Source organism: Lissotriton helveticus, chromosome 2_1 (genome assembly GCF_964261635.1).
Source record: "Lissotriton helveticus chromosome 2_1, aLisHel1.1, whole genome shotgun sequence".
Taxonomy (NCBI): domain Eukaryota; kingdom Metazoa; phylum Chordata; class Amphibia; order Caudata; family Salamandridae; genus Lissotriton; species Lissotriton helveticus.
This window is the reverse complement of record NC_136059.1, coordinates 1,523,336,274-1,523,349,212: the sequence shown is the minus strand read 5'-3', so window position 1 is coordinate 1,523,349,212 and position 12,939 is coordinate 1,523,336,274. Positions and strand designations below refer to the sequence as shown.

Genomic DNA, 12,939 nt, shown 5'->3' with positions numbered 1-12,939 from the left:
TTGGGACCGAACTGGGTTTCTAAATGATTTTATGAACATAGTCAGAAAGACAACCTAACTTTTCATTAAAAACATCTTTGAATTCTGTCTGTAGTTTCAAGTTGAATTCATTCTCATGTACAACATGGAATGACAACTGTTGTAATAGTAAAGAGATTACAGGTAAGAAGGAATTCATGGATATTACTAAACAAAACTTAAAGCAAAGATGAGTTCATCAGTGGTGCATGACAAACAAGAGTTGTGTTAGCTGTGTTTGGCAGAAATGAAATTGTTGCTGTGCTTGTCAGCATATCCAAGACTGCAAGCAACTTTTAGAAAAATAAAAGTGTAATCCAGGAATGCTGTAAATATCAGCGAGGCATGACAAACAAATCAAAAGTCCAAAATCCAGCGTAAATTAGACTGAAAATGCCGTGTTTGTCAGCGAGGCATGACAAACAAATCAATAATCCAAAATCCTGCGTAAAATGACAAGCTATGGCATTGAACGAGGAATAATGAAAGAAAACAGCGGCGTAGAAAGAATCCTTTGTGAAGAAATGAATGTCGGAGTGTTGCTATGAGACGACACTCAGTGACGTAGCATCGCGTAGATACAACGTTGATGAAAGCAGGAGAGGAGTCGGAACGTTGCCACGGAGACCAGCTCTGCTGACGCACGTGAAACGCTGATCATGTGTGCAGACATTCTTGAAACGCTAACCAGGCGTCAAAACGTTTCCACGGAGACCAGCACTGCTGACGTGCTTGAGACGCTGATCGCGTGTGACGTTGGGTTCTGAAATGAAACTCAGTGCCGGTACAGCAAATGTCGCACGTGAGAGATTTGAAAGACGCAGAGGTGAGCGAGCGTCTAGATGTTATTGGAGTCAATAAACAAATCAATCTAAATATGTTCAAATGAACGAGTAACATGCGCTGTAAAAGTTTTAAGTGTAAGAAGCGCTGCAAAGTTTTAAGCTGCTGGAAGGTTGAAAGAAGAAAGTCTTCTGTAATGAAAGTCTTTTAACGAATAAAACGCACAGTACAGTACCTTAGTTCTTCGTAATGAGCTTGAACAGATTAGGTGTGTTAGGACGGTTGATGATTTCCAACGGGACGAGGAACAGGGATAGAAGAAAAATTTGTCAAAGTTCGCTACTCGATGTCCTCAGCTTCTTACGGTGTCTTCATTTAAGTCATTGAATCCCAGTCATCGTTCACCAGTGCAGTGTAATGAAGCATCATGAAGGCAGGAGGTGAAACCATATATTCTTCTTTATTTTCAGTGTAAGGAAAGTAGCGTCCTAGCCACCAGCAATCCAGCAGCAACTGCTCTCTGGAGAACCTTGTAACCAAGCATCCAGTACATTCTGAATTCCAATAGTGAACATGGAATTGTATGTGAGAGCTAACAAAGGAACATAACAGTACAGGAGAGTACCACACATAACTATCATTCCTGAGAGTAAGAGTTCTTCCAGAGAGGTGGAGGCCAATTCATTAACCAATGTTAGCTGAACGGGCTAATGGCATAATTGAAGGTCTGAGAGGGCAATGCATTCATCATATTTTGATTGACGTCTGTATCAATATTCATGGAGGTCCTTCATCCCAAAGGAGTAATCTAACTTAACATTTTATTTTTGGAAAAAGTTACTTTGGATCCAGAACGTCATGTTTTGGTGTATGAGTTTAGAAGGCAGCGTACTCCATTGCGTTTACGAAAGACCACCTTGTCCACCTAACTCTAAATTGGGCCCTTCTCAGTATATGCCATGCAGAGTAACAAATTACTTATTTTCACTCTGTTATTACTACAGTACATAAAGCCTCATTGGTCAAGGTGCACAAGTGTGATTATTCCCACCCCCAACTGGATGAGCAGTAATTTAGCCAGTATTTTAGGGTCCGAGTTCAGGAGGGATATTGGTATATATGCTAAACCCTTATTCTGGGGAATACAGAGCTTGTGAATGACTACAACTGTAGCCATCATCGGTTAATGTGTTGAAATAGCCTTTCTATTAGCTGCTGCATACATCCCAAGTAGGCATTTAGGATTAAATCTTTTTATTGCAAGAAATAGCACAACAGAAACATCGGCTCGTGTTGCAAGTGGTGCAGGCCTCCCCCGATAATGCCAGCACACGAGGAGGCCCAAGCTGCACCCAGTTCAATCAGTGTATTACACAGCAAGTCGCCTACAACCCAACTGGGCTGGCCGCGTATTTAAGGTTCGGGAGCCGTCGTCAAATGTGGTAAGCCATAGAGTGGAGCCATAACAATCCCAACTAGTCCCCCCCTAAAACCCCCCCCCCCCCGCCCATCCCACCCCCCTCCTTGTCCAACGGGTGTGTACGTAAGGCAACTGTTGCCGTCTCAGATCACCTCCTGGGAGGCTGCGTGTCGCCGAGTTCTCGACCCACGGGGTTGTACAGTAGGGTCTGCGAGTGGAGTGTCCGCCAGGTGGAGCAGACGCAAGTACCGGGGGCAGCTCAGCTCCCTGAATTCCCCGGTGAGCAGGGTCAGAAACGGTCTCCAAAGTTCTGCAAATTCATCCCCCTCCCGGCCTTTGTCAGTGACAGCTTCTCCATCCCCAGAACCATCCAGAGCCTGTGTAACCACCCAAGTTGCAACGGAGGCTGAGTGTCCCTCCAGTGCGCCACAATGTTCTGTACTGCCGCACCTAGCGCGATCGCTATGAGCCTCCCTCTTAAAGATTTTCAGGGGGTACATCAAGGCATTAGGGAGGCCAAGCAACACATAGGCAGGGAACCTAGGGATCTGGGTGTCTAAGTGTGTGTCGATGAAGTCAAGTATAGCAGACGAGTAGGGTTGCAGATGTGTGCAGCTTCACAGCAGATGTTCTAGAGTGCCGAGCTCCCCACACCCCCTCCAGCAGCGATCAGTGACTCGGGGGTCCCAGCGGTGTATGCGTTCAGGAGTGTGATACCAGTATGTGGCTACTTTAGTCAGCGTCTCCGTTAGGCCCATGTGGTAGGCTGAGTGGCGAGCCCTGTGGTATATGCCTTCCCATTCCTTGTGAGTGAGTGTCCTCCCTAAGTCTCTCTCCAATCTGACCCTCCCGGCATTGTAGGAGTGAGTGTTAGTGAGTAGCAAGTGTTGATTTAGGTCTGAGAGTAGCTTCTTATCAGAGGTACGTGTCAGCAGCCATTTTTCGTAGGGCGTGAGGAGTCGCTGCGCACTGGGTTGAATGGATGGATGAAGCACCCAATGACGGACCTGAAGGTATGGTAGGCGGTCGGATTCTGGAATGCCATAATCCTCCCTCACCTTCGGAAAGGAGAGGATACGGCTGGGGTCGAACATGTGGTCAACCTCCAGGCCGTAAACGCTTGAGGGTCAAGACCGGGAGTAAAGTCTGGATTGCCGAAGATCGGCGTCATCGGGGAGGGGAACGACGTGAGGCCTCGCCGTACCGCCACCGTATCCCATGTGGTCAGGACCGTGCTCGTGATTTGGGACGCGTAGAGGTTAGGGGGCCTATAGCGACGCGGTAAAAATGGGACACTCTGCCTGATCCTGGAAGAGCCAGTGTTTACTAGATTCCAGTTGATGCCATTCCACCAGTGTACACAGCTGGGCAGCTTGAAAGTAGAGGGTGAGGTCCGGCATCCCCACGCCCCCATGAGCCGGGGGGAGCGTGGCGATCACATGCTTAAATCGCGGCCGCCGGCCATTCCATACATACCGTGCCAGGTCGGATTGCGTCTTGTGGAGCCATCCTACTGGGGGGGCGGAGGGGAAGAGTCTGAAAAACGTAGAGAATCTGAGGCAGCAGGGTCATCTTGACGGCGGCGATGCGACCTAGCCAGGAGAGGGTGAGGTGTTTCCACCGTCTGAGTACCTGGTGCAGGCGTGCACTAAGCCTCGCGTAGTTGGCGTCCGCTGTGGCACGTACCGTCGGTGCCAGCAGCACCCCAAGATAGGAAACGGGGGAGGTGGGCCACCGCAGGTCGTATTCAGCTGTGACCTCCGTCAGCACTGCAGGTGGTAAGGAGACGTTCAGGGCCTCTGACTTCCCCACATTGACCTTGAAGCCCGAGGCTAAGGCAAAGGTGTGGAGCTCCACAAAGAGGGCTCGGAGGGACTGCATCGGCGACATCAGGGAAAGCAGAATGTCGTCCGCATACAAGCTGACCTTATGCGTGTCGCCACCGAACGGGATACCGGGACAATGGGCACCCCTGTCTAGTACCGTGGCCGATCGGAAAGCACGGAGATGTATGGCCATTGACTCTGACCGTCGCCGCCGGCTGGCGATAACAGTTAAAAATCCGGTTGCGGAGAGTCTCCCCCATGCCAAACTTCTGGAGTGCCAGATCAAGATACGGCCAGTGCACTCGATCGAAAGCCTTCTCGGCATCGATGGTAAGGAGCATGCATCCCGGTCTCGTTCGAGACCCGGCCTCTATCAAGTGTAGAACCCGCCTGGTGTTATCGCTGGTCTGTCGCTGTGGGATAAACCCCGCCTGGTCAGGATCCACTAGTTGCTGCATGTAAGGGGCGAGCCTGCTCGCGATGATCCCTGTGTACAATTTGAGATCGATATTCAAAAGGGATATCGGCCTATATGAGCCACACCGGGTGGGATCGCGGCCCGGCTTAGGTATGACCGATATCGCAGCTTCCAGTAGATCCGGGGTCACAGCACCGGGTTGATCGAAGGTGTTAAATAGATCAGGCAGTAAAGGGGCCACTTGGGGGCAAAACATCTTGTAAAAGGCCGCCGAGTAGCCGTCCGGCCCCGGCGATTTACCCAGCTTGAGGCACGATATCGCTGAGATCACTTCCTCCAACCCTATGGGGCGATCTAGGAATGCTGCCTGTGCCTCATTCAAGGAAGGAAGGGTCGCGCCCTGGAGGTAGTCACGGCCGCATTGTAGGTCCAAGCGGTCCGCCTCATAAAGGTCGGTATAGAAGTCCCCGAAGGCGGCGGCAACCGCGCCATCGTCTGTGACCGGTTCGGCATCCCCCACCTGAATGGACCGAACGAGCCGCGTCTGTTGCTGCTCCCTTAGCCTGCTGGCCAGGAGTCTTCCACAACGGTCTCCTCCAGTATAGTATGCGTGTCGCAACCGAAGGGCTGCTTATTCCGCAACATCCTGGTCCAGAGCTGCAAGCATCTTCCTTTCTGTACATAATTGGCGCCAAGCGCGTTCGGCTCCCGTGCGTTGGTGCATTCATTCCAGCTCTGCCACGCGTTGGGAGATCTCGGCCCACTTCTGCGCGCGTTCCTTATTGTTTGCCGCGGCGAGGGAAATGAATTTACCCCGGAGGACGGCCTTGAGAGCTGCCCATTGAGTGGCTTTAGTGGTGTCGCTATTCGCATTGTGATTGAGAAAGTGACTCATGGCAGTCTTAATGTGCTCGACTACAGCCGGGCTACGCAGTAAGCGTCTCGCAGTCGCCAGTGACGCTGGGGCCTAGGGGCGGATGGCATCAGGAAGGAGGCCACTACCGGAGAGTGGTCCGACAGAGAGGCCGGTTGGATCTCGACGTCTCGTGCGCAAGACGCCATTTGGGAGGAAAACAGGAGGTAGTCGAGACGCGCGTATGTTTTGTGGGCCGCCGAGTAATACGTGTACGCCGTGGTGTGTGAGTGCATCTGCCGCCATAAGTCAATCAAGCCTAGATCTGCAAGATGGGACCTACCCGTGTCAGTGAGCGCCCCTACCTGTCCTGAGCGTTGACCGGACCGATCCCCTATGTTGTGAAACACCAAGTTGAGGTCCCCCCCAGTACTAAGTGAGTATGTGTGTTGGCTGTGACCGCCTCCAACGCCCGGTGTAGGAATGCCTCCTGACTATCATTGGGTGAGTAAATGGCGCCTATTAAAAGTGTCTGCCCAGCAATGGAGAAACGGTGCGCCAGCAGCCGACCTTTGATTTCAGCCTCTTTGTGTAGGACCCGGCCTTCGAACGTTTTAGCTACTAGTATCGCCACCCCAGCCACCTTTTTATTAGCAGAGGAGAAGAATTGCCACGGGAAGGAGCGAGTCTTGAGTCGATGGTGATCTTTAGAGAGCAAGTGCGTTTCCTGCAAGAGGCAGATGTCTGCTTTGGAACGCTCCAATAGTGAGAGGATCGCTCTGCGCTTGATAGGGTTGTTGAGACCTCACACGTTAAGAGTGAGGATAGTCAACGGGCGGGTCATAGCAACTCCACAAGGAAGGAAGCTGTGTCATGCGCGCGGGCCTCAAGGGCGAACCTGGATGAATGGCTCTGTGTAGAGCCCGTGGACAAGGAGGACCCCCCCAGTACTGTGCTACCCCCCATTTTCCCCCCTTCCCCCACCAACCCCACCCAGCTGCTCCCCTCCTCCCCCCTGGACCCTCCCCTATCCCTACCCCAACACGCCCGTCTCCCCCCGGATCCCCCCCTAACCCCAACAAGAAACTATAAAAGAGCACCCCATCAACAGCCCCAAAACACATTATTGTCCAAGACCGGTCCCAGGGGACAAGTCAATGGAGGTTACCTGTGTGGACGTCCCGCCATCAGGCTCCTCTCCTCCGCCCCCCCCCTCCCCAGGGCCCAATACCTGCAAGAAGATCAGTGCGAAAGTGTTCTCCCCCTGAAGAAGTCTCAAGCAGTTTGTGCAGTGTCGCGGACCACCTCCCGCACCGCGTTGGCCATCTCTGTCCTGATAGCCTGTGGGTCCGGGCGCACAGTGGATCCCGATGAACGTCGGCTCGAGACCCTCTGCCAGTCATCTCTCGTGTAGCGTCGCCGCCGTGGGGTGGACGTCTCCTCCTCGGATGCTGTGATGCCCAGCACCCCGCAAGTGTCTTGGAGGGAGCGGAGTTGATGCAGGATGCCATTCCACCTAAAGATGATACGGAAGGGGTGACCCCAGGCATATGGCATCTCGTGTTCTCTGAGAAAGTCCATAGCGATCTTGAAGGATTTACGCTTTTGGAGTGTGATCGCGGAGAGGTCCTGGTACAGGGCCACTGGGTGGCCTCGGAACTGCAGAGGCTGCTTCTTTCTGGCCGCCCCGAGTATACGCTCCTTGAGGGGGTAGTCCGGAAGGAAGGCCAGGATGTACGGCAGTGGAGCTGAGGATCGTCTTGCTAGCCCCACTCGGTGGGCCCTGTCGATCCTAATGGGGAAGTCAGCGGCCTCGCTTACGATGTCTCGGAACAGGTCCCGGAGGTAGCCCGCCACGTCGGTGCCTTCTTCGTTGTATGGAACACCCCGGACGCAAATGTTGTTCCGACGTGACCTGTTTTCAAGGTCCTCGGTGTGGTCCTTCAGACGAACCACCTCTTGCTGCAGCTGCACGATCTCTTCGTCCCTGGCGGTGTCTGCGCCCTCCATGGCGGCCACTCTCTCTCCGAGGCTGTCGACTTCTCTTCGCACCTCCCGGACTTCACCCGCCACCTCTTGCTTCAGGGTGAGGAAGTCTTCCCTGAGAGAATTGAAGAGGGATTCCAGGAGGAAGGAGCGAGTTATGGGTGGTTCACACGCATCTGCGTCCTGCTGGGCTTTCGACTGACCTGGCGAGGAATGTCCTTAGTCTGTCTTCGCCTGGGATTTGGACAGCATCTCCGACAGTGTCCGCTCGCCTTTCTTCCCCCTCTCTGGGCGGCCATCCCGAGGGTGACTGTCTCAGCGTCGCTCCGGTATCCGAGTCGTCCAGCAGGCGTGAGGGCCTCCGCCCTCAGAAGACGGGTGGACCCCTTAGCACTCCGCACCGCTCGGCACGCAGCTGCCCGCACGAGGTGATGGTGGCGGGCCGCGGGCTCCATAGGCGAGCCCGCCAGTTGGGGGGTCTGTGCTATGGCCGATAGTGTCCAGTCTGTCTCTCGCAGCCGGGTGGGTCTCCTCCGCGGCAAGGCCCCTGGTCAATGCAGGGCGCGGGCACCTGCAAGCTTGTCCACGGCACACCAGCCGCCCTCAGGCCCGGTCACGTGAAAGCAAAATGGCGGCGGAGGCCCCGTAGCACCCTTTCCTGGGGGGCCCCCCCCGGGCAGGGTGAGCGCTCCCCCGATGTCGCCACTGCGGGAAGTCTGGGTCGGGGCTCGGGGGATGGGCCGGGTCAAAGACGGTACTCCAGCTGCCTCTTGGCCGGGACGCGCCGAGGCAAGATGGCGGTGTAGGGGCCTCCGCGGCCCTCGCTCCCCCGGCCGTTCCTCGGCAAAGGCAGTGCTTTCCGGATTCCGCCGCCGCCGGAGGTCAGGTCCGGGGCCCGCAGGGAAGGCCGGGCACAGCAGCGGTCGCCTCACGGGGAGTCCCAGCAGCTAGCGGGGAGGGGCAGTACCTGTGTAGGCCGCAGCCGCGGGCTCGATTTAGCAGCCAGACGGCCACCTCCGCTCTCCACAGTCGCCAAGGTCTGGGGCTCCGGGAGGCGCCGGGCCAAGCTCCTCCGAGGTGCAGGTGGTGATCCGCGGCAGCGCCCCGGGTCCACAACGTGGGGCGCATCCGGACTCGGTGTTGTCTGCTCCGGGGCCAGGTCCGGAATTGTCGCCTCTCACTCCGGTTGCCAAGGCGGGCCGCCTTGTTGCCCGCACTCGCCCTCCGTCGCAGCCGCGGGAGCCCAGGTGCACTGCCGGGTCGCTGGGGCTGTCGGGGTCGCTCCCACCTCGTCTGCCGTAGCAAGGCAGGGGGAGAGCGCTAGAAAGCAGGATCGGGCCTGGATGGGTCGGAGGATTTTCGGAGAGAAGCGTCCGTTCACTCCGCCATCTTGGCCACGCCCCCCCAAGTAGGCATTTAGACAATGGAATTTGGATTCTAAGTGTTTCTTTTGTGTTTTGTTCAGCTCTTAATAGTTCTCTCAGGTGGGCATGAGCTCTTCAGGTGTATATATCCCTTCAATGGATGGTTGTGTCTCTCTTGTTCTTTGGAAACTTTCCATTGATTTACTTCCCAAGTGTTGTGTAGGATCTTATCACATGCTTTTCACTGTATTGCTACACCGTAATGCTTATTTTGTTCATTCAATTTGTAAAAATAACACACATTTTTTTTTAAAGTGTGTGCCCATTCTGTAACAAAGGGAGGACCCTTGGTCAAGTTGAACCTTCAATTTCGGGAAGTATTGTTTGGTGGCACTGGTAATGCTCTTTATGCCAAAGTGCTGTTATTGTTTTTGGCTCCTCTTCTGTATGTGTCTTGTTTAGCCTTCTCAATATCTTCAAGTCTCCATGGTGAGGATTGGTGGACTAAGATACTCATTGCCGCTTACCTAGATCACACCCTCTCTATACAAGAAGGTGCACTCGATGGCCTGTCCACTTTCCCTCCCACTGCTGCCCCCTGCATTTGAAAAAATATATATACTTAGGTGTCACTTCTTTAATACTTTTTTTCTCCTCAGTGGAGTCAACTGTTACGATTAGGCATCAAGTCCAAGCATCTGCACATGTACCGTACCCCAGTCTGCCCTTTTCACTTATAGGAGGAAGGTGTCGAGGGAGATGCTTTCAAGGAGCTCTGGCCATTTAAGGCCCCATCTCTCACCTCCTCTAATTCACCTCGGAGAGTGTGGAAGGGAACCGACTTCGCACCCCTCGCTAGTGTATTTGGGTTCTCTCTCTCGTCCTCATGGGGTGCTTGTCTTCCATGCTAGATGCCATTTTGTCTAATCTGAGCCGTAATATCTGAGAATCCAACAATCTCCATGACCCCCTGGCAGTCTAACCTCTGCTCCTGGGTCTCTTCTTATCTGCCCAACTAATACCCCAGTCTTATTGGTGAATTTGAAAAGGTCCCCAAGGCACCAATTCTAATACATAAGGAAGTTGAAGATCATTTCTGACACGCCAGGCTTCTCCTTTATTGGCAAGTGGAGAAGTAGAGACTGGATGGGGCAAACCACCCCTCCAGTAACTTCTCTAATATTGGTTGAGGTAAGATGGATATACAACCAGTTAAATATGATAATGTAATGTGGATTTTCTTTTTAAATGAGGTACCAAATCTCTGAAGAAACATGAGCTTTCACTTTACATGGTTGGGGTACCTAAACCACCTCATTGAAACTTGGAAGTTCATAGTTTATTAATAATTAAGTCTATACTTAGTGATTAGAGATGATATTACTAATGCCATACATAACTCATCTAATCTCAGATCCTGTGACTATATACGTCTAAACTTATCTGATCTAAAAGTGAGAAACAATGTGCTAACACTTGATGTAGGAATGATCTCTGTAAATGGCTCCCACATTCAGCTAAAATATTTCCCCCTTTAGACCACCAGTAAAAGGCCCATTGACAAACATTGGCAGATAATCTTATCCTTTGTTGTCCTTCCTCAGAGGGGCTGACAACATCCCTCTTCACTCCTCTCCCTGGCGTAAAACAGATAGGAAACTATGGAGTTCCATTGATGCCTTTTCCTTCACATATGACCCACCGTGAAAATTACCTCATCGACTTCCTTCGCACCTTCACAGGTCCCAAGGATCTCGCCCTTTAAAATGTTGGCTTATAATACATTGTTTATAAAATGCTATGTCCTCTGTGATACACCTGTATTGTATTTATCTTACAGCACATGTGAAGATAGTGATTGATAGACCACCTGTATTTCATTCTAGCTTCACTGCAACTCCTACTGTAACTCACTTGAGTAACCTGATGTTTTTCTACTTCTTTGTAATTTTCATGGTTTCTTTATTATTTATCAGCGTTCTTGTGATCATTATTATATTATCACTGTGTTTATTATTTATTTGTTCTTTTCAATAAAAACGATTTGGGCTAAAATAAAATGTTTTTACACATGATGATTGTGTAAGTTGTTTATGGATATAAGGGCTAGATGTAGGTAAATCTATTTTACCACTTCTTAAATACCGAATTTTACCGATTCGGTATTTAAGAAGTGGTAAAATAGAGGGGGGGAGATGTAGGTAATTCCAGATGTGGAAGTACCGAATCGGTAATATTCGGTATTTACCGATTCTGTAATTACAGAATCGGTATTTCCTATTGATTCCTATGGGCTGTGAAGCCCATAGGAATCAATGGGAAATACCGATTCTGTAATTACAGAATCGGTAAATACCGATTTTAGCAAGGGTGCAGGGGGTGTCACTTTGACACCCTCTGGCACCCCAAATATTGACATGTGCGCCATGTGGCACACAGACATGCCCTAGGGCATGTCTGTCTGTCACATGGCATAGGTGTGCATGCACACATGTGCATGCACACCTGAATTCGGTATTTTAACACCCAATTGGATTGGGTGTTAAAATACCGAATTTGTAGGGCCTTTGGGACTCTGAAGAGTCCCACCTACATCTGAGATTTACCGAATCGGTATAAATACCGATTCGGTATTTTACAGAATCGGTAAATTTACCGAATCGGTAAATTTACCGATTCTGTAAAAAAGTGCCCCTACATACCGAAAACCCATTTACCGGTCGGTAACGGCCGAAATCGGCCGTTAAATGGCTCCTACATCTGGCCCTAATACCCAAAACAAACTATTGAATTAAATTGAACCACAGACAGATAGGAGCATGAATAGAAATGAGACGGACAAAGGGGAAGCAGAGAAGCAGAGGGCAGCGATGGACTTGCGATAATTTCACTGCACAATGCAGGGATTTATCAAGCTTATTGTGCGACCAATGTTTCCAGCTGATTGTTAGACTAGTGTCAATCAGATTGTTGAGACTAATTGATTTGCGGTCCATTTTCTGCTAACTTGATGCTAGCCGTGAGCCATTTATACTGAGTCTAACTTTACCACTAATGCCAGTGAAAATGTGTGGAATTCTAATGGGAGATTCACACCGAATTGTGGCTGTATTAGTCATGATTATATACTCATGTAGGGGCAAAGCACAGATGTTCTGGAGTCATTAAATTAAGATTTTCACCAATTTACAGGTTCAAATTTGGTTTGGGAGCTCAGCTTTTTTAGGTCGAGCCTAGAGGCAGCGCGTATACGCTGCTCGCTCTGCGAGGCATGTTGTATTAGGGTTTGTACTAGCAGCCCCACTCCACCCATATTTGCCATTGGCTTTGTGTCATTGTCCTTCTGAAAAAGCTGTCTTATTATTCATAAATGGGCTTGTTAGTCTCGTCTTGGTACCCCCTTTTCTCCATTTGTTACCGCCCATAACGACTGGACCTTTTACTTAGCTCGTTACACGGCCTGCTTTATCTAGGGGGTGAGCACTATTTTTGTTATTGGCACTGATGGGGACAATGGTGGCTGCTATTAGATGAATTTGGGTAATGGGTGCGGCGCCCGCTTTAGGGACAACGCGATCATTTTACATTTTAATTGTATTTAACTTTCATGTTGAGCGCAGCGTCCACTTCTTGGACACCTCGCAGTGTTAAATTATTTTTTTAACTTTCATTGTTAGCGCAGTGCCCACTTTAGGGACACCGTGCTCTGTTTGTTTATTTTTAATTTTTTTTACTTTAAAACTGAGCGCGGTCCCACTTCAAGGACACCGCACTCGGTTCTTTCCCTTTTTTTAACTTTAACACTGAGCGCTGCACCCGCTTCAAGCACACCACGCTAAGTGTTAAAGTTAAAAAAGAAAAAAGAACACGAGCGCGGTGTCCTTGAAGCGGCGCCACGCTCAGTTTTAAACTTAAACAACCATTTGCAATGCAATAGGTCTCGCATTTATGCGAGTTTAAGCTATTGGCAAAGTAAATGAGAATGCCTAAAATGTATGTTTTAAAAAACAAAACAAAAATAATAGCCATTGTCATTTACAATGCCAATAGTTTAAACTTGCGTAAATGCGAGACCTATTGCATTGCAAATGCTTGTTCTTTTTTGTAGGCCATTTATTTAAGGGAAGCTCACAACCCTTCACCCTTTATGACATTGTCTCGTAAATGCAGTCTCTGCTGTGAAATTAAGGTCCAAAATGGATTAAGAGTGTGGTTTTTACTACTTCAAAAACAGAACAGGTGGCAAGGCTCTTCGTTATGAAAATGATTAT

At 50.5% G+C, this 12,939-nt stretch overlaps 1 protein-coding gene across 1 annotated transcript in view; it reads right to left on the bottom strand.

Moving 5' to 3' along the window:
• The window catches only part of LOC144818753 (alpha-2-macroglobulin-like), a 1,363,397-nt gene that overhangs the window by 135,656 nt on the left and 1,214,802 nt on the right, over window positions 1-12,939 (bottom strand). The gene's annotated exons all lie outside the window — the stretch shown is intronic.